Source organism: Hypanus sabinus, unplaced genomic scaffold, assembly GCF_030144855.1.
Source record: "Hypanus sabinus isolate sHypSab1 unplaced genomic scaffold, sHypSab1.hap1 scaffold_1589, whole genome shotgun sequence".
Classification (NCBI taxonomy): Eukaryota; Metazoa; Chordata; class Chondrichthyes; order Myliobatiformes; family Dasyatidae; genus Hypanus; species Hypanus sabinus.
The window spans coordinates 58,999-81,424 of NW_026779668.1; the positions used below are offsets into that span (position 1 = coordinate 58,999).

At 43.0% G+C, this 22,426-nt stretch overlaps 1 long non-coding RNA gene across 1 annotated transcript; it reads left to right on the plus strand.

The window, feature by feature from the left end:
• Nucleotides 1-7,181: 7,181 nt before the first annotated feature.
• LOC132387172 (uncharacterized) lies at nt 7,182-22,236 on the plus strand. The gene is made up of 4 exons (XR_009509792.1): nt 7,182-7,464; nt 7,738-7,909; nt 13,791-13,860; nt 19,452-22,236. It is a non-coding gene; the product is annotated as an uncharacterized LOC132387172 (long non-coding RNA).
• Nucleotides 22,237-22,426: the final 190 nt, after the last annotated feature.

Sequence of the window (22,426 nt, forward strand, 5' to 3'; positions counted from 1 at the left end):
ACAAAGTCACCTGTTGTGTCGTCGGAATCTGCTTCTCAGACTTTCGCTCATATTTTCCTGTGAATTGACAAGAAACAAAGAATTGTGAATTCAACTTGCAGCTCAGTTATCTCAGACCATTGACTTTCTTGCCCATGGAAAAATTCCTCACCGTGTTTTCCGGAGGTCGGGTTTGAGAATATAGAGTTCGGGTATGAGGACAGATGACACATTATAGTTGAGTGAATGACACACACCAATCCTCATGGAGGGATCAGAAATGCAGTGAGGGAGCCATTTAAAGCTCCTGGGGGCCAGTATGTCCGAGGAGCTAACCTGGACCCAACATATTGATACAGCTGTAAAGAAGGTGTGACGGCGGCTATATTTCAATAGGAATTTGAGGAGATTTGGAATGTCACCAAAAATGCTATGCTTTCTTGGAAGCTTGACAAAATTTGAATTATTATCTGAAACATTGACAAATTTCTACAGATGTCTGTTAGAGAGTTTATTGACTGGTTTCATCTTGGCCTGATATGGAAGCATCAATGCCATTGTACGGAAAAGCCTGTAATATGTACTAAATATGGCCCAGTCCGTCATTGGTGAACATCATCCACCATTGAACACAGGAAAGTATTCGGCACCAGTTCTCACTATTTAATTTGACCAGACAGCTCCTCAGAAAATATTTCCAAAATTTCCGTCCACCTCCCACCCCACTTGTGCATCAATCAAAGTATCTTCTCGATGAATAAACCCTGAACTATCATGGGAACATTTCCATTGCAAGACCAACACGATTTTCTATAACTGTCCGTGAGTAACGTCTCGTGGGAAATCGTAATTGACAATGTTTTCAGCACTCTTGGGGATGCCTGCCTCAAGTGACATTCATCTATTTTGTCTAGTCAAACCAATCTCCCATTCATTACTATTCCAGCCAATTAACTTCTGAAAATATATACTCATGATGGCAAATCGACTTTATTGCATATGGCATGACTTAAGGAAGAGCTAATGCATAATCTATATTCTGTGTGCTGTCTGTCCCTTCATCTTTGTGATGTTGCTGCATGCAAATTTTCCTTGGTACTGAATCCGCACCTCACTGAATTTATGATAATAAGAATAAACTCAATTTGACTTGGAAAAATTAATGTTTTTTTATTGCATTTCAGTATGTTCATTATATCAAAAAATAGATGTTTGACTTTAAATAAAATGTTGTTTGGAATATTAATGATCTGACACATTTGATTTAGTCAAAGCCCAAAGCATCATTGAGGATCCCTTGCACGTATCTCCCAATCTCTTTGACCTATAATCATCGGGAAGGAGGTACTGGAGCTTGAGGACTATGACTGCTAGACTGGGTAATAGCTTCTTTCATTAGGTTACAAAACCAATGAATGCCCTGCCACTCCCGACCTCTCATCACAAGACAGTGAGCTCTTTACTGTTAGTTGTTTTTTTAATGTGCTGCACACTGCATGCATTGTGAATTATATTTTATTCACTTATTTTTGACAATATTTAGTTTTATGTGCTTTGTGCGATCAATGTTCTGTGGTTGGAGCACGTTGTAGAGGAATGTTGTTTCGTTTGGTTGTATATCTGTGAAGAAAATTGAATTTGAACTTGAGTTCCTGAACCTGTTCAATTTTTGGGATTGCAGGCAATTTCAACAATGAACACTGTTAAAGAAGTGGAGGTAAGACAATCCTACCTGTGAAGAAATTCCCTCTGCATTACTGTTTAATCTGTGTTCAAAATGTCCGGTCATTTGAGCTTTGGAAAACTCAGTGTTAACAAGCAGCAGGAGAAACACCAGGACGACAAGTGTTTTTTGGAAGGCCATTATCTGGAGGAAGGTATCTCACTTTTGATAGCTCTGGTAAAGAGAAAAGAAGGACATTGAAAGCTTATGGTTATTGAAAGACCTAGATAGAGTTGAAGTAGAGAGGATGTATTTTGTGGTGGTGGAGTTTGGGACCAGACGGTACAGCCTTGGAGTAGAAGTATGTCCCTTTACAACAGGGATGAGGAGGGATTTCTCGAGCCAGAAGGTGGTGAATCTGTGGAATTGCTTGCCACAGACAGCTGTGAAGCTAAGTGATTGGGGATGTGTAAAGTGGAGATTGATAGATTATTCATTAGTATGTTTGTGAAAGGTTCCTGACCAGGGGAAGCAAATGGGGTTGAGAGGGATAATAAATCAGCCAAAATGGAATGGTGGGGCAAACCCTTTGGGTTTAAATGGCCTAATTCTGCTCCTATGACTTTTGGAAACTACAAATTGAGAGGTAGAATATTTCAGAAAACTGAGAATACAGGTAAAGTGAATACAGACATACTTCTATATGACAAGAATGACTTATCGTTGGATAGCTGGGACAGTAAATCAGATCAGTTTTAAAGGCAATACTGTATTTTTGTAGTTTAAGTTGTGTGTGTTCAACAATAGGCTATAGTATATCTGTGCTGAATTCAGTTCCCACATATTGTCTTGTACAATCAGATACCTGTCACTGAAGGTAATAGATTATCTGCAGAAGTACAGACTCTAGTAGCCTTGAAGACTACTTTAGAAGACCCTTCAATTGTACATAGAATAACATTAAAATTACTATTCTCTTCTTTAATCACAGAGAGTATGAATTTAGATTCCATTCCGTATGAGCTGCAAGTTCCTGTACTGCTGCCTTTGCTGAGCTGATTGTTTTCCATTTCCCTAAAGTTGTTTTTATGCTGAGTTCGTATCAGTGTCAAGTGTGACCAGGTGGTGTGATTCTTCCCTTGAGGCTATAGAATGGGTTCAAGGTCCAATCTTGTGAACAGTTCAAATTCTAGGATGCTATTTCAATGCAGCTCTGAAGCAATCCAGACAGAGATGTTAAAGCCTCTTGAGTGATTTCCATGTACCTTGGAAAAGATGGGCAAGTTCTCCCTGGTGTTCAGTCCTTGTCCTTTCTATCAGTGTCATTATCAAACACATTGTCGTAACATTGCTGCATGAGTGAGATTGGATGCTGTTTTTTCAATTTATCAGAAACTCTACTTCTAAAATACCTCAATGACAGAGAAATGGTTCAGGACAGCCCAATCAGAGCATAATACATTCAGTGGCCATTTTATTATGGACACCCGTACATCCCATTACACTTGTTAGTGCCGATATCTCATCATCCAAAATTTTCGATGTAACTTAATGCATAAAAGCATTCTGGAATGGTCAAGAGATTCATTTGCTGTTGAGACCAAACATCAGCATAGAAGAGAAATGAGATCTTAGTGACCTTGACCATGGATTGATCACATGTGCCAGGCAGGGTGGTTTGAGAATCTCAGAACCTTCAGCGACTTTCATGTACAAGAGATTCCAGCGTTTAAAGATAAGTCATCTGATCTTTGGCAGTTCTATGGGTGAAAATATTTGTTTCTGTGATATGTCAGACTGTTTAAGGTGACAGAAAGGTGCTATTAACTCAAATTACGACATGCTAAATCAATGGTGTGCAGAAGAACATCTACATCTCATGAACATGGAATGTCGAAACTAATTTAACGTCATTGCTGCTTGTGTAGTTTAGGAGCCAACATGTTTAATGATATTGTGAGAGATTTAAAATTCTAATTGGAATCTTTACCTTGAGTTTAGAAATAGCAAGTTGTAAATTGCAAAGGATTTAACCAACAGCTACAAAGTAACAGTCAAACATGTCAGTTTGCTATGAAAATGCTTTGAGAACATAGAACAATGACGAGTACAGCACAGCACCAGGCCATTTGGGCCACAATGTTGTGATGAACTAGCTATAAAGCAAATCAAAAACACCCAAACACTAATCCTTCCTGCCTATACCATGTCCATACCCTCCATCTTCCTGCAATCCTCTATCAGATTACCCCTCAGCCTTTGGAGCTCCAGTGGAAACAACATTTTATTACGCCTCCTGTGATAGCACACACCCTCTAAATGAAGCAGCATCCTGGTAAACATATTCTTCACCCTCTCCAAAGCCTCCGCATCCTTCCAAGTGTGGGGCAACCAGAACTGTATGCAGTCATCCAGATGTGGCCCAACGAGAGTCTTACAAAGTAGGAACATGACTATTGAGCTAAATTATTTGAATAATAAATGCAAGCATGTTGTAAGCCTATTTCTAAACAACATACCAACTTGTGTAGCTACTTAGAACTAGCAATGAACTAGGATGCCATGATCTCTCTGCTCAGCAACACCAAAGGACCTTGCCCATAACAGTGTTCTGTCTTGCGTTTGCCTTACTGAGGTGCAATTCGTCACATTTATCTGGGTCAATTTCCATTTGCCATTTCCCAGCCTATATCTGCAATTGATCTACATTTTGCTAAATTTATTGCCAGTTCTCCACACTATCCACAGCTCCATCAATTGTTTCATCATCTGCCAATTTACCAATGAAGCCATCTCCATTTAATGCTTGTCAATAATTATTTCAGAAAGACTCAGACAAATCAGATTTACCTGTAACGAAGAAATCTAAGTTGCTTTCGTTGACCTGCTGTATCAGATTTCGGTGGTTGTCCCCTATATATTGTGATTCAGGGAGGGGAACAACCTCAAATGGAGTATTTTGCAATGGCGCAAATATTTGGATAAACATGTTTGTGAAGATTAATCAATGCACTGTGACTATGAACAAACAGTTCATATCTTAGTGTATTCAAATGGGGATCTTATATACTCACTGTGCCTGGAGATGAAATCCACATATTTACAAAATCAAAGTGAACACTCTTACTGTTAGGAGAAGTAAGAACCAAGATGCACTTATACCTCATCCGTAGCATGGACTCTCAAATTGCACCGTCCACTGCAATCTTGGTCAGCAACCAATAATTTCCTATCTTTTTCCTTCCTGTGTTCCTCAGGAGTAGAGTGACATTTGTGATTTCCCGGTCACAGGGAGCAATTCCTGACTAATTATTCTTGCACTATGAATGCCTTCACAATCGCTTCAGCCTCTTTTTGCGAATCCGTGGTGTCTTGTCCATCCACCGTCAGGATTTACAACTCTCCAAGCAATATCTCCTTATTAAAAGTGATGATACTCAATGCCGCCCAGGCTTCAATTTCTGGCATCTCTTCATGACGGAAAACATTGGAGACTGACACAAAGTACGTGTACAGTTCTCTGCCGTTTCAGTGTATCTGACAACTTCTCCAGTGTCATTTCCCAGAGGTCCAATATCCATTCTACACTCTCTTTTACTGTTTATACATCTGTAAAAGTACTCTTTGTATCCTCTTTAATATTCACAAAAAGAATTAGGTTTAATATCACTGCTATATGTCTTGAAATTTGTTATGCTCGAGAAGTACATCGTAATACATTATAATAAAACCAGTAAATCACAGTGAGATTTCTATAAAAATAGTATAAAAAAGTTAAATAAGTAAGAAATCCGATGTCAGATGGGAAGTGGCTGTCGCTGAACCATTGAGTGTGTGCCTTCAGGCTCCTGTACCTCCTCCATGATGGTAGAAATGGGAAGAAGGCATGTCCTGGGTGGTGGCGGTCCCTCATGATGGATGCTGCCTTTTTGAGGCAGCGCTCGTCAGTGATGTCATGGATGCTATTATTTCATCCATACTTTTCCTTAATTCTATTGTAATTATTCAGCACATTATTCTACACCTTCTGCATTATTAATGTTTTACCTTATCCTACCTCATTACACTGTGTAACGATATGATTTGATTTGTCTCAAGGGTACACATGCAAAACATTCACTATTGCGGTACCTATGGCAATAATAAAAACATTCCAATTCCAATCTGTTGAACCGACTTCCCTGCTATTTAGTGAAATACAGTCCACAGCCCTAGTTATGTGATTTGTCAGGACTTCAGACCTAGCATGTTTCAGCTGGAACCTGTCCAATCAAATCATCTCCATCCTTCCCCAATAGTGGAAGCAAAGTACCATGAATCTAAGCACTCTTCTCTTCCTCCAGCCAGCCCTCCTGTCACCCGGAGCCATTGGATCGTCCTGACTTAAGGAGGGACAGCTGTCGCCTAATAGGGGGCAGGTGTTTATAAGGGACTCGCGGACTGAGCCTGGGTGTGGGTTGTCCTACTCCGAAGCCGGTTTTACCCGATCTGTACCTGGGCTGCCGGCTCTGAATTCTGCTCTTTCCCTGGTTGCCGGCCTGCTCGGAATCCTGTTTTGCCCTGGTTGCCGGCCTCTTCTGCATCTGTTCTGTCCGGTTGGTCTTGTTCCACTGCTTCTCTCCTGTGCGCTGGTCCCGCTGTTCCGCCTTAGTCGCCTTGCCTGCGCTGTCACGCTGTCGGTTGCCCTTCCCAATAAACCGGTGTATCATGGTAGCCCTACTGCTCTCCCTGGACCCAACTTTCTTCTGATTCCTTGCCTTCCTCGGGCAGGACTGGCTGGACTGCCGCTGCCCGGTGGGGATTCTGCCCTTTCCACCCATTACTCACTAAGGGTTGTGCCCCGCACCTGCCCAGGTGTCCGCTCCTTGCAGATGCCTCCGTGTTTTTAGCCTGGGAGGTGGCCCTGCCCGGGATCCATGCGGCCCGCCACGAGCTCTGGGATCCTCCTGCCCTATCACGAAATCGGGGATCCAGCCCCGCCTGCATAAGCCCCTGCATGCCATGGCATCCCCATCCTGTCCTACCCCTAGTACTTCAGTGCCTGCGTTCTGCATTTGGGTCCAATCCTGTCCCCGTCCTGACAAGCTCCTGGAGACTTGATACTATCAAAAGGCTTGTCAGGAGGCAGATAAGAGTCAGGAGTCTAGATGTAGGGATGAGAGTGAAGAAAAACCAGAATGGGTAAGGATGGGATTTCTCTATTAGGTCTCCAGATAGAGTTTGAATAACCAACAGACTTATGATCTGTTATGGCTTCTGTCACATGAAGTGGATGCTTTTCACTGGGTACTGTAAAACAAATGGAAAGTTAAAAACAGTATATTCCCTGAATGGATGGTTACGTACTCGTGACATGACAGTGGTGCCCTTGTCACTTGACAGGGGTTGAAGCTGTACTGGACTTGAGGTAATGGTCTTGTGATGGTGAAATAACGTCAGTTTCCCACCAGTAGAGATCATGTGACAGTTTTTTTTTTAACTGGTTATAAAAGGAAGACTCCACCCTGTGAGGAGGCAGCTCGTGGCTGGATTTGTCAAGTTGATTTCATGCCACTGCGTGATTTAATGGGATGACGCAGTTTAGCTGAAGGGTGAAGTTTTATCAAATGCCAAAAGTTTAAAAGATCATTGCCAGCAGGTTCTTGAAATACTGCTAGTTCCGAAATCAGTGGAGAGTGAAGATCGAAGATCGAGGAGGATCTACTTCGACGGTGAAACGGGTTCGACCTTATTTAATCCTTATTCGAAAGGATTTCGTGGACTGTTCACGTGTTAATCTCTGCGGGAAAGCAGGAGATTGAGGACAGTGCGATAAAGGAAAGGTCAGTGCCTTTAAGCCGTTCCGTTTTGTAAATTCGTCGTGGGAGAAGTTCGACATCGGGTATCGAAGTGAAGCGACGTGAAAGAAAATTTAAATAGTCTTATAAAGTCTCTCCTTTTAGCTGAACTGTGAGCATATCGAACTTTTGGCAATACTACTTTAAAGAACTCTTTTTGCAATATCGCTTTAACAGCTGTTTCCGGTTACGTTAGTGTTTGGTTACTTTTGGGGGGTTTGTTTTCTGTGTTTAATAAACGTGTTATTTGTTATACAGAACCCCTTGCCGAACTCATATATTCATTGTTGCCGGAATATGTAACAGGATGACATCAGCTTTTCTGTCAATGCAGAAGCATCTCACCCACTTCCACGTAGCAAATCAGTGGTCAGCACTTTACACCACTTAATATCTTTGAATCCAAACCCCAGCTCCTGAAGGGAAAAAGGTAGGTCATCAGGCATCGTGAATAAATTATTGAGATTTATTTCTCGTCAGCTGAGGAATACTATGTTACCCTGCAGACTTTGTATGAATTGAACGAGCTGGTCTTTGTGCAACAGATGTCAAGTCTGATCTCTAATTGCGACTAATACGTATCCGTGGAGGGAAATCCCCATAACTGGACAACTGTAAATCCTGCATTGGACTCAGCCGACGGCCCCTGTGCTCCACCATAGACTTTCCATAGAGTCCAAAAAGAGAGAGTGACATTCCACAGATCTTCCCAGTTCACAAGCTGGGAAATCCCCTGGCTAAATTCATCTCAGATTTACTAAGTACAAACTAAGTTAATAGACATGTTTATACCATTTAGAAGACATTTGGACATGTGCATTGATTAGAAAGGTTTAGAGGGTCATTGAGGGCAAATAAGAAGCTCATTCAGGTAACTTGCTCAGAGTGGATGTGTTTGGCTGAAGTGCCTGTTTTCTGTGCAGTATATTTCTCCAAATCTATTTTATTAAGTAGTTCAGATTATTTTCTTTTTGTAATAGTGGACATGTGTTTTCAGCCGATGAATCTTTAACACTGAGTTTGTGGAAAAAGCTCCTCACTGATTGCCGATGTCAGCAGAGCAGCAGCTCGCTCTGGAACTGGCCCTGTGCTCTTCGAGTCCAGCTGATGTGCAGTCAGCTGGCAAACCAGTGCAGAGGATCAATTGTCAAACTGATCTACAGTCACTAGTGCTTCCAGCTCCCCTGTGAGCTGACTCCGTTATCGAGTGTGACTTTATATATAGTAAGCAGCACTCAGCTTTCGGGCTTAATACTGAATTAACCCCATGGACTGGCGTTATGAAGTGTCTGTGGGCCAAGATGGGAACATACCCAGATGAATTGTCTTAGGCCATGCTGAGCAGGTTCTCCAGAGAACAATTGTAGTAAGAGGACAGCTTGCATAATGTAGATTTTGAGTGAATGATGAGTGATAATCGCAAACACTTTAGAATCTCAGTGTTTCCTGTGGGACTACTAAACCTGTTCCACTATCCAGCAGATATCAGAGGCTGGTCACTGTCTGAACTTGATAGATTCATGGTGTTCTTTGCCTTACATCCACATCAGGTTTAAAAATGTTACTGGTGTTTATCTGCTGCACCTATATTTCCAGTACGCTCATCGCTACCCTTTCAGTGACAGATCTGAATGCCACTCGTATTGACCCAGACATTTACATTCGGACCTAAAATATCCTCTTCTACACCTCACCAATTGTTCACTTACATCGAAACAGTGCATCGTATTCCAATATATTTTATGTGCAGTCATAAAAAGTACAAATTGATCAATGTATATTTCACCCTTTGTGTGTTCTACTGGTGCCTGTCGACCATGTGGCCTTGCTTATCTTGTTGCTGCTCAGTTCTGTTATTCAGCTGATGGAAGACTGACGTATCATAGAGGGAGAAAGATGAACTTAGAGAAATGGAGACTGCAAGAACTGCTTCTGTTCTCAGCCATTCTCCATGACAACAAGAATTCTGGACTGGCTGGTTGACAGGACACGCTCAAGGAACAAAGACAGAATGAATGTTAACAACGTTTGAGGGCAGCATTAGTGAAATAACAAAGTTGAATTTGTTCAGGTCTCGTACCACACATCCGCCAATCTCTTTGACACCCACAATCTTTAGGAATTAAATGCTGGAGCATCAGGTCTACGACTGCCAGACTGGGTAACAGCTTCTTCCCTCAGGCTGAGAACCTAATAAATATCCTCGCACCACCAAGGTCTCATCACGAGCAATGTGAGCTGTTTATTGTTTACTGTTTACTCTTTACAATTCACCCGTGCTGCCCACTGCATGTATTGTGAATTTTATTTTAGCCATTTATTTGTGATAATGGTGTGTTTTATGTGCTGTGCTTTGTGGGTATATGTTTTCTGAGTGCACCATGGTTTGGAGGAACATTTCTTTATTTGGTTGTCTGTACAGAGGAACAGAGGGTCCAAGTCCATAAGACACTCAAAGCTGCTGTTCAGTTTGACTGTGGTTGATGAGACATACGGTGCATTGGCCTTCACCAACTGTGGGATTGAGATCAAGAGCCGAGAGGTTAATATTGCAGCTATATAGTACGCCTGTCAGACCCCACTTGGAATACTGTGCCCAGTTCTGGTCGCTGCACAAAAGGAAGAATGTGGAGACTACAGAGAGAGTGCAGAGGAGATTTACGAGGATGGTCCCGGTAGTGAGGAGCATGCCCATTGAGAATAGATTGAATGATCTTGTCCTTTTCTTCTCAGAGCAACGAAGGATGAGTGGTGACATAATAGAGGTGTATAAGATGATCAGGGGCTTAGTTTGTGCAGATAGTCAGAGGTCTTATACAAGGCTGAAAAGGCTAATGTGTGAGGGCACATTTTGAAGGTGTTTGGAAGTAGATACAGAGGAGATGTCAGGGGTAAGTATTTTAAGCAGTGAGTGATGAGTTTGTGGAATGGTGCAGGAGGATACAATAGGGTATTTGAAGAGACTCCTGGGATGGAACATGGAGTTTAGAAAAAATAGAGGGCTATGTGTAATCCGGGGTAAATTATAAATTCAAAAAAATGTTCTGTAAACCATTGTGGGCCAAAGGACCTGCATTGTGCTGGAAGTTTTCCATGTTCTATGTTCTAAATGCTCTTCATATTACAAGACATTCAATCCTCGGTTTTATATTCTGATTCTCTTGAAATAAAATTTTACACGGCATTTACCTTCCTGACCACAGAATCAACCTACAAATTAAGTTTTCAAATGCTGCACAGGAATCCCAAATGCTTTTGCACTTCAGATTTTTATGTTTTATTTCCATTTAGAAAGCAGTAAAACCTTCATTTCTTCTAACAAAGTTTACAACCATAAACCTCTCAACATTGGATTCATCTGCCACTTATTTGACCATTCCCTTAATGTGTCGAATTCTTCTGTATCTTCCCTATTCTTTCAAATCTACCTGCCGATTCACTTATCTTTGTATCGTCTGCAAACTTTGCAACAAGGCCATCAATTCCATCAGGTCCATCAATCCCATCACTCAAATCATTCTCATATAATAATAAAAAAAAATTGGTCACAACACAAACCCATGAGGAACACCAATAGTCAGGGTAATGAATCAGAAAAGGATCCCATTCTCCCCGCTCTTTTCCTCCTGCCAATCAGCACTTCTTGAATCCGTGCTGGTATCTTTTCTATAATACCATGGGTTTATAGTTTGTTATAGTGTTATAGTGTTACAGTGTGGCAGCTTGTGAAAAGCCTTCTGAAAATCTATGTCCACAACATCAACGTATCTACATCGACACAACATCAACATATTTGCGTATCTTATTTTTTTTCTTTCTTCAAAGAATTCCAACAGATTAGTCAGGCAAGGTTTTCTCAAGGAAACCATGCCTCTGACAAGCTATTCGTGCCTTCCAGAATCTCTAAACCACATCCTTTACAATCAACTCCAACATCGTCCCTACCACTAAAGTCTGATTACCTAGCCCCTTGTTTCCTATCTTCTGCCTTTCACATTTCTCAAAGAGTGGGGCGACTGGGACGTTCCGGAGTTTGGAGAACAATTCCAGTCCCATCATGCTCGGAGTCTCTTTACATCCACTGAGTGGAAAGCTTGGGATATTCCCGACTGATCGAGTTTCTTTTCACGGTTCAAAGACCGATAGGCTTGGGAATTGATCATTACAAATTGTCCTGTGATTACACAGCTTGTACCTTGGTTTACTAGGTGGCGCAACTTGAGGGGATGGAAGTCCTTGTTCCATCTTGCATCTCAATAAATAAGTAAATAATAGATTTGGGGCATCACATCTGAACTGCGGAGGAATTTTGGGTGGGAGAAAAAAAATGATCAGTGGTCCTGGTCCAGGTGAGTCCAGCAAATAGGATAACCACTGAAAAGTGACTGCTAAGCAGCTAAGAAATAAATATAGGAATCAGAATCAAAAGGTTAATATACTCTGCATTGTTATGTAAAGTGCGTGCGCTTGTTACAGGATCAATTAGATTAGGGAGTTAAAAGTGTGCCTCAAAGACTGGAGGAAGATTGCTGATATTCATGATACTTTGGTCCCACTTTTGGGGAGGAATGGAGATGATTTGATTGGACAGGGTACAGCTGAATCATGCTCGGACTGAGGTCCTGACAAGTCACATAACTACGGCTATAGACAGTCTTTCACTAAATTGCAGGGAAATGGGTTCAACAGATTGGAAATGTTATGGATGATGTTTAAGTGTATCTTGTTTCTCACTTCTTCTGGCAGCAATAGTGTTAACTTTGATGTCTAAATATGTGGACTTGATCCCAGGGACAGTGAGGACATACGACCCCCAACTGACGACACTGAGTCAGGACCTATTTGTTCATGGTCACCTTCAATTGATTATTCTTGGCAAACTTGTTTATCCAAATAGAAGCTATTTACATAGAGCTTGATAAGGGTAGGCAGTGCATGTATCTACATTGATTTTACTCAGGCGCTGGGCAAAGTCTTTTTGGATGGTAATCCGGAAAATTCAGATGCATGTGGTTGGCAGGGAATTGGATGTTTGGAGTCAGTACTGGCTTTCGCATAAGAGACAGGAGGAGTGGTTGAAGGAAAACATTGGAGCTGGAGGTCTTCGATTAGTGGAGTTTCACAGCGATCTATTATGGGACCTCTGCTGCTTGTAATGTCTCCAGATGTCCTGGATGAAAATGTAGATGGATTCGTTAGTAAATTAGCAGATGATACCAGGATTGACGGAGCTGTGGATAGTACAAGGGAGTGGCAATGAATACAACAAAATATAGATCAGTTGCAGATATAGGCTGAGAAATGGCAGATGGAATTTGACCCAGAGAAATGTGAGGAACTGCAACTCTGCAGGGCAAATGCAAAGAGACAGAGTGTTTTAGAGTGTTGCTGAGCAGAGATCATGGCATCCCCATTCATTGCTAGTTGAATGTAGCTACACAGGTTGATATGTTGCTTCCGAGAAGCTTACAGAATGCTTTCATTTATTTGTCGAGGTACTGAGTTCAAAATTCATGTTCCAACTTGGTAAAACTCTCGTTGGGCCACGTCAGCATCACTGCATAAAGTTCTGGTGGCCCCACACTTGGAAGGATGTGGAGGCTCTGTAGAGGGTGCAGAATATGTTTACCAGGATGCTGCCTCAGTTAAAGGGTGTGTACTATCACAAGAGGGGTAATAAAATAGTTGTTTTCACTGCAACTCCAGAGACTGAGAGGTGATCTGATGCAGGAAGATGGAGGGATTTGGACATGGTGTAGGTAGGAGGGATTAGTGGGTTTGGTTTACCAATGACGGACTGGGCCATATTTACTACTACTGACAGGCTTTTCCGTACAATGGCATTGATGCTTCCATATCAGGCCACGAGAAAACCAGTCAATATACTCTCTAACATACAACTGTGGAAACTTGTAAATGTTTCAGCTAACATGTCAAATTTTGTCAAGCTTCCAAGAAAGTATAGCGTTTTTGGTGACATTCAAAATCTACTCAAATTTCTATTGAAATATAGCCGCCGAAATACCTTCTTTACAACAGCATAAATATGTTGGGTCCAGGTTATGTCCTCGAATATTTTCACACCCAGGAACCTAGCTCCCTCATTTAATTTCTGATCCCTCCATGAGGATTGGCGTGTGTTATTCTCTCAACTATTTTCTGTCACCTGTCCTCATACCTGAACCCTTTTCAGTGCAACAGCACTCCAGAAAGCATGCTGTGGAATTCTTCCATGGGCAACAAAGTCAATAGTCTGAGATAACGGAGCTGCAAGCTGAATTCTCTGTTCTTTGTTTCTTGTCAATTCACAGGAAAATATGTGCGAAAGTCTGAGATGCATATTCCCACATAGCTGTCCAGAACACAGCAGGTAACCGTTTGGTAAGTAAAGATCTGTTAAGAGCTCGTAAGAACAATGCATTCCAGTCATCCACAACTCTCTGAGTCAAAGGCCTACCTCTCATGTGCCCCTTGAACCCATGCCTTCTCACTCTAGATGCCTGCCCTTTGGTATTTGACATTTCAACCACGGGAAACAGATACTCCCTGTCTAATCTATCTGTGCCTCTTTTAATCTTATAAACTTTTATCTGATCCCGCCTCAGTCTCTGGTGTTCCAGAGAAAACATTTCAGCTTCCTTTCCAATTGTATCCAGTCTCAATTGTAAGCCAAGCTGATGCTAAGGAAATACACCTCCAGAAATATGATTTTGATTTCTGCAATGAGTATGTGTGTGTATGGCAAATATCCATCAGCATTTCCTGGTGAATGATTCAGAGCACACGACTAATAAGAGGATGTTCATCATGACATTGGAGTTGTTTCCTTCTGTGTAATAAAGTACTTCAATTTGCTGCATCCGACTACCACTTCTGAGCTGTTATAATTTGAAAATGAAAAATGCTAAAAGTCCAAGTGCAACTATTTTATTTATATTTTCTGCCAATTACACTACTGACAGTTAGGGCAGAAATAAATGTCTTCCTTCTCTGGCCGTGGTCAGGGCTTTCTTCACCATGTCAGTAGCTTCCTCTTGGGTTTCAGTGCAGTCCAGTACACATCCCACGTGGAGACTGAGGAGAAGCCTTACACTCAGATCTAGAATAATTCTTCATTGCTGTTTCTGGAGCAGTTTGGTCTTACCAGTCAGAGTTGTTATTCCTTGGCTGAACGCCCAGACCCGTGGACCTCTCTTAGCCTGGCCTTTACTTATTGACCTATTTGGTACGGCTGATACTGCCGAGAGCCAAAGCGGAAGCCCCTGTCTCCAGACAACATAGAACTCAGGGTCATTGAGGCACAATGGCCTCCAAACCTAAAGCTTGTGGTCCTCTTTCAGGCCTTTATTTTTTGCTATCCCTTATTTTAAGCATTGGCACAATTTAACATTCATCATAAACCACTTCCTCCTGTATCCAAACCTTTATGAATCAGGTTTTCTATCCGATTCAATGTTAAATGTTTATTTTATTCCATGTTTATGGCTCCAAGCTTTCAGTAACAAATGAATATTGCTGACCTTGTATTGTAGATTGGGAATTGCACAGAGGGCCAGGATCACCTATAGTCTGGATGGTGACAATCTTCAATCTTCCATGACTCTTCAGTCAGTGATAAAAGGATGCTTTAGTTGTGTCAAAATAATTCGTCATCGGCTAAGCACTATCTCTGAGCTTAGTCTATTTATTTACTCTTTGAATAATTCACGTCTTCCTGTTGGAATTCTTTGAGGAGAATACAAGTAGGATAGATAAATGGGATGCAGCGGATTTTGTTTATCTGGATGTTAGGAAGGCCTTTGACAAGTTACCACACAGATGGCTGATTACCAAAGTAAGAGCCCACGATATTACTAGAATGTTATTAACATTGTTAGGTCATTGGCTGATTGGTAAGAGGCAGCAATTGGGAATAAAATGCTCCTTTTCCAGCTACCTGCCAGTGGCCAGTGGTGTTCCACAGTGGTCGGTGTTGGGATCACTTCTTTTTTTTGCTGTATATAATGACTTATATGATAGAATAGATGGCTGTGTTGCCAAGTTTCAGATGTTAGAAAGATTCGTGGAAGGGCATGTAGTGTTGAGGAAACAGGTAGAATAGGAACATACAGAACACAGAATTGCAACAGCACAATACAGGCTCCTTGGTCCACAAAGCTGTGTCAAATATGTCCTTTCTTTAGAACTTTTGCATTATGCCGAAGACCTTTTGCTTTATATTTCTAATGTTAAGACTTCATTACCTTTCGTACTTCCTTCATTCTCCTGTTTTTGCTAGTTTTCAGGACAAAATAAATTTTCATAAGAATGAACATTTTCCTTTGAATAATTTGGTATCAATTAATAGCAACCTTACTTTTAAAATTGTAAGAAATCAATGTAAACACAAGGAAATCTGCAGATGCTGCTAATTCGAGAAACACACACAAGATGAAGGTGGAACGCAGCAGGCCAGGCAGCATTTATGGAAAGAAGCATTGTCGATGTTTCGGGCCGAGACCATTCGTCAGGACTAACTGAAAGAAAAGACAAAGATTTGAAAATAGGAGGTGGAGGGGGAAACGCAAAAATATAAGAAAAGACCTGAGCGGGTGGGTTGAAGCAAAAAGCTAGAGAGTTGATTGGCACAAGGGATACAGGGCTGGAGAAGGGAAAGGAACATGGGACGGGAGGCCTAGGGAGAAAGAAAGGTGGAGAGGAACACCAGAGTGAGATGGAGAACAGGCAGCATGATGGACAGAGAGAGAACAGAAAGTGGCGGGGGGGGGGAATCACTAAATCAGGGATGGGGTAAGAAGGCGAGGGGTATTAACGAAAGTTAGAGAAGTCAATGTTCATGCCATCAAGTTGGATGCTGCCCAGACGGTATATAGAAAAAGGAAGACATCTCCTTCGTCCTGGAATGAAAAGCCTCATCCCAAGAGCAGATGCGGCGGAGACGCAGGAATTGCGAAGAGGGGATGACATTTTTGCAAGAGACATGGTGGGAATTCAAATAGTCCAGGTAGCTGTGAGATTCAGTCGGCTTATAGAAGATATTTGTAGATAAGCCGTCTCCAGAGATGGAGACAGGAAGATCAAGAAAGGGGAGGGAGGTGTCGGAAATGGACCAGGTAAATTTGAGAACAGGATGGAAGTTGGAGGGAAAGTTAATGAAATCAACGTGTTCAGCATGCGTGCAGAAAGCAGCACCAATGCAGTCGTCGATGTAGCGAAGGAAAAGAGGGGGGCAGATACTCGTATAGGCTTGGAACATGGACTGCTCCACAAAGCCAACAGAAATGCTGACGTAGATGGGACCCATGCGGGTGCCCCTGCCTGCACCTTTGGTATGGAGGAAGTGGGAGGAGCCAAAGGATAAATTATTGAGAGTGAGAACGAATTCATCTAGACAGAGGTGAGTGGTGATAGACGGGAATTGGTTTGGTCTGGAATCCAAAAATAATTGGAGAGCTTTAAGACCTTCTTGGTGGGGGATGGAGGTATATAGGGACTGCACGTCTATGGTGAAAATAATGCAGTGGGGGGCAATAGAACTAAAAATCACTGAAAAAATTCAGAACATGAGAAGTGTCACGAACATAGGTGGGAAGGGATTGAACAAGGTTGGATAAAACAGTGTCAGGATACGCAGAAATGAGTCCGGTGGGGCAGAAGCAAGCTGAGACAATAGGTCTACCTGGACAGGCAGGTTTGTGGATCTTGTGCAGGAGGCTGAGACGGGAAGTACGGGGTGTGGGAACTATGAGATTGGTGGCAGGGGATGGGAGCTCCCCTGAGCTGACAAGGTTGGTGATGGTGTGGGAGACAGTGGCCTGGTACTCCTTAGTAGGGTCATGATCGAGGCGTAAGTAAGAGGAGGTATCAGTGAGTTGTCGCTGTGCCTCGGCCATGTAGAGGTCGGTACACTAGGCCACAACAGCGCCCCCTTATCAGCGGGTTTGATATTGAGTTTGGGGTTGGTGCGGAGGGAGTGGAGAGCAGAGCGTTCGGAAGAAGTGAGGTTGGAAGTGGAACAAGGTGCGGTGAAGTCCAGATGGTTGATGTTCCGTCAGCAGCTAGCAATAAAGAGATCCAGAGCAGGCAGAAGACCAGAGCGGGGTGTCCATGAAGAGGAGTTTGGTTGAAGACGGGTCATCGGTGGGGGTGGGAGAGTCCTTGCCGAAGAATTAGGCTCGTAGACGGAGCCGGCGGAAGAAAAGTTCAGCATCATGGCGTACGTCGAACTCGCTGAGGTGTGGGCGAAGGAGCACAAAGATGAGGTCTTTACTGAGGACAGAGCACTCTGCCTCAGAGAGTTGAATGTCGGAGGGGATGGTAAATACCCGGCACGGGTGAGAGATAAGATCACAGGGGAGAGGCTGGTGAAGTCGGTGGAGAGGGAAGGATTAGGGTGAGAGGAAGTTGGAGCCTCTGAGGGTCCAGGAGCTGACGATGGGATTGAGGGAGAGGAGTTTGCAGAGTGGTGCTTGGGGAAGGTCAGACAGGAGTCACAACCGCAGCACGTGAAGACCCGGCCTGGTGTTCAATGCTGGAGTCACAGTTGGGGTCTGCGCAATCGCGTTGAAGGTGTCCATGGTCGTTGGAACTGGCATTGATGATGCTGGAGTCCGGGTTTTGAATATGCCCTGGGTTATTGTGGCAGCCGATATCGACGGCGGGGCCATTCCATGGTCGTTGGAACCAGTATTGATGGTGCTGGAGTCCGGGTATGAGAGAGTGTGAGATATTTGAGAGAGGCATGGTTTTCAAGGGACATTGGAAGATTATTTCGAAAAAGAGAAAGGTCTATAATAAATATAGGCAGCATGGTGTAAATGACGTGTTTGAGGAATATAAAGAATATAAGTAAATCTTAAGGAAGAAAATAGAAAAGCTAAAAGAAGATACGAGGTTGCTTTGGCAAGTCTGGTGAAAATAAATCCTCAAGGTTTCTACAGTTATATCAATAGCAAAAGGATAGTAAGGGATAAAATTGGTCCCTTAGAAAATCAGAGTGGACAGCTATATGTGGAGCCAAAAGAGATGGGGTCGATTTTGAACAATTTATTTTCTTCGGTATTCAATAAGGAGAAGGATATTGTATCATGTAAGATAAGGGAAACAAGTATGGTAGTTGTGGAAACAATGATGACTAAAAAAGAGGAAGTACTGGCGCTTTTAACGAATATAAAATGGCAAAAGCCTTCGGGTCCTGACAGGATTTCCTCTAGGACCTTGAGGGAAGTTATTGTAGATACAGCTAGGGCAGTGACAGAAATATTTCAAATGTCATTAGAGACGGTCATCCCTACTTCGAGGCACACCCCTAATTCTGCGACACCTCTGGTGCCTGACTGCATCGGTCTCGACCATTGCTCTGGATTCATCAGCTGCGTGGAGAGCATTCACCCCTGCATGGGCAACAGCTTGCTTTATGTATCGTACTACCCTGACTTGCATATTGACTTTCATCCGCGAAGGTACAATATCCATGGTCGAACCTGACCAGCGGAGGGCCATCAACAGCATGTCTGACTATGGCCCCCTCTCCTGCTGCGATGAGGCCAAGTATATGTTGAATGAGCAACGACTCATATTCCGATTGTGTAGCCTCCAATCTCGACGGCATGAACATTGATTTCTTCAAATTCAAGAAATGAATATCCTGTGCTTCTTCCGCCCACTCCACCTCAGCGTTCCTTCGGATCCCCCCGCCCCATTCTGGTGGCTTTTTACTCCTTCACTTCCCCTCACGCACCGCCATGACCTCCTCATCAATTCTGTCTGGCTCTCCATCTCTTTTGTGTAATCCCGTGGTCCTGCGTCTCTCCTGTTAGATTCCTTTCTCTTCATCTCTTTGCCTTTTCTGCCTGTCACTCAGCTCTTCACATAATCGTTCCTCCAGAAACCAGACCCCTCCCGCACTCACTTGTCCTTCTACTCCTCCCCCATCACCTAATTCTGGCTTTTGTCTCTTTCTCTTTAATCAGAATGAAGGTTCCCAGCCCGAGCTGTCGACTGGTTGCTGAGTTCCTCCAACATTCTCTGTGTGTTTGCTTCTGTTTGTTTATTGATTAAAATAATCAGACTGGTTCAGTGGAAGAGGAATTTGTGGAATGGTCAGAGACAGTTTCATACAGTAGTTTATTTACCCAGGAACATGCCATTTCAGTTGTAATCTGTGTAAAGAGGTGGTATTACAGAGAGTTCTTGCGGTGAAGGATCCTGAATATGAGCAGTGGCAGATGTTTAAGGAGAAGGTTCGTTAGAGCCGACATTTATCCCGATCAGACAGAGGAATCACAGGGAGCAAACAACAGTCTGTGGTTAAAAGAGTTCAAGGTAAATATTAACTCAGAGAACAAACAAAGAGGCAACGACAGGGTGGACAAAACAGTCGGGATTTTTCCAGTAACTCATGATGCGACAAAAGATAAAAATATCAAGGAAAAACAGATTAGTTAACTCAATAATTTCCATTAGTGTTTTCAGTGGGGACACAGCAAACATCCTACAGATATCTAACGGTGACATTTCAATGCTGTGCCATAATGTGTAGCAATCACCATCAGGGGTGATAAACTAATGGGACTAAAAGCAAAAATATCCAGTTCCCAACGACCTGCACCAGACGGTTTCACAGGAAGGCTGGAGAGAAAGTAGAGACATTGGAATCTGTCAAAAATCACTGTTACAGAAAGGTCCCAGTGGAGCTGAAAACCATTGCTGAAGGGTGGAAGAGAAAGGAAAACAAAGTAGGTAACTGTACTGGAGTCTATAATCTGTGAAGAAATGACAAGTCATTTAGAAAAGTTTAATGTCATTGAACTAAACCAAGAGGGTTTACAGTCAGATTCACACAGCACAGAAACAAGTCTTCAGCTCAAATGGTCCACACTGACCAAAATTCCCATCTGAGCTTCTGGTCTGTAACCGCCTCACAACGATATTATGAACAATGTTATCCTCCGTCCTTGTCCCATTTCCCACCTTCTGACCCATATCCTTCAAAACCTTTCCTTCCCATTAGCCTGTCCGAGTACTGCTTCGATGTACCTCATTCAACCACTCCCCCAGTAGCTCATTCCATTTGCTGTCCAGCCTGTGCTTGGAAATGTTGCCCTTCAGGTTCCTATTAGATCTCCTCTTACACCAATGCCTTCCGGTTCCTGATTCCCCAACACTGGCAGAAAGACTGTTTTATTCGACCCACACTGCAATACACCTCTGCAATACCAGCACTCATTCTCTGACATTCCAGGGAAAATTGTCCAAAACACCTTTCACAATTCAGTCCTTTGAGATCCAGTCACATCCCAGTAAATCTCCTCTGCACTCTTTCCAGCTGATTGGTGTCTGTCATACAGCAGGGCGACCTGAACTAAACACTATTTGCAAAATGCGGCGAAACCAACGTGGTGTGCATCTGCACCATTTCTTCCCAGCTTCTATATTCGGTGCCCTGACTGAAGGACAGTGTTCCAAACCCCTCTTCACCACCCTGTCCATCTGGAACCTGGTCTTGGACCCTGTAACCTGGGTTACTGAATATTAAAACAAGACACAGAAAATGCTGGAGGAACACAGCAGGCCAGGCAGCATCTATTAGGAGAAGCACTGTCGACGTTTCGGGCCGAGACCCTTCACCCCACACTCAGGTTGGAGGAATAACACCTTTTATACCAGCTGGTTAGCCTCCAACCTGATGGCATGAACATTGACTTCTCTAACTTCCGTTAATGCACCTTCTTACCCCATCCCTGACATATTTAGTTTTTTTCCCCTTTCTCCCTTTATTTTTTCTTTCTCTCTCTGCGCATCACTCTGCCTGTTCTCCATCTCCCTCTGGTGCTCCCCTCCCCTTTTCCTTCTCACTCGGCATCCCGTCCCATGATCCTTTCCCTTCTCGAGCTCTGTAACCCTTTTACCAATCACCTCTCTGGCTCTCAGCTTCACCCCACCCCCTCCGGTCTTCTCCTGACATTTTGAATTCCCCCCCACTTTCAAATCTCTTACTATCTTTCCGTTCAGTTAGTCCTGACGAAGGGTCTCGGCCCGAAACTTCGACAGCCCTTCTCCCTATAGATGCTGCCTCGCCTGTTGCGTTCCACCAGCATTTTGTGTGATACCAGAGTTTTGAGACTTTATAGGGGAAGTTGGAGAAGTGTGTCTTTGTACTTTCAGGGGCATTTACCACATGTAAGGCAAGTGCACAAGACAAGAGCTCTGTGCTGGGAAGGAAGTGTGTTAATATTGATTGAAGTCAGGTTATCATACTGAGACAGAATAACGTGTAAGGAGGATATAATTGGTGGAGTTTTCCAGGGATCATCAATGACTTATTGATATTAATGACCCGATGAAAGGGCAGAATGTGCGGAATCCACGGTGTCAATGATGGGGAACGTGATGAGGGGACGTGTTGTGTTTGAACATCTGGTCTCTCCAACAAGACATGGGGAAGCTGGTGAGAAGAATACTTGGTAAATGAAGCTTAATGTGGTAAAGTGTGATGGCATGCAGAGAAGCAGGAGGAAACAAAAGTCAGACAATTATTTATGTAGAGATAAATTGTCAATGAGAGAAATAGAGAGGCGTCAATGTGTTCTCCTGCACAACGAAGTAGAGATGGGTGTAGTGAGTGGTTCATAAAATCATATATGACCAAGGTTCAGAGGTGAATGGTTCATTGATATTTATTGCTGTAGAGAAATAGAGAGGTTTTGTTACAGTGTCAGACAAATGCACAATGATGGATTTTGCAAAGTTAAAGCAGGTTATGAGACAGACAGAGAATAATAGGTTCCTGAGGATTGTTGACGAAAAGAAAGATTTGGGGTACAGGTACATAATTTCATGAAGGTGCCAACACAGGTAGACAAGGTTGTGAAGAAGGTGCACGTCATGCTTGCCTTCATCGGCAAAAGGCTTTGAGAGGAGCTGGGATATCATATTACAGTTGTAC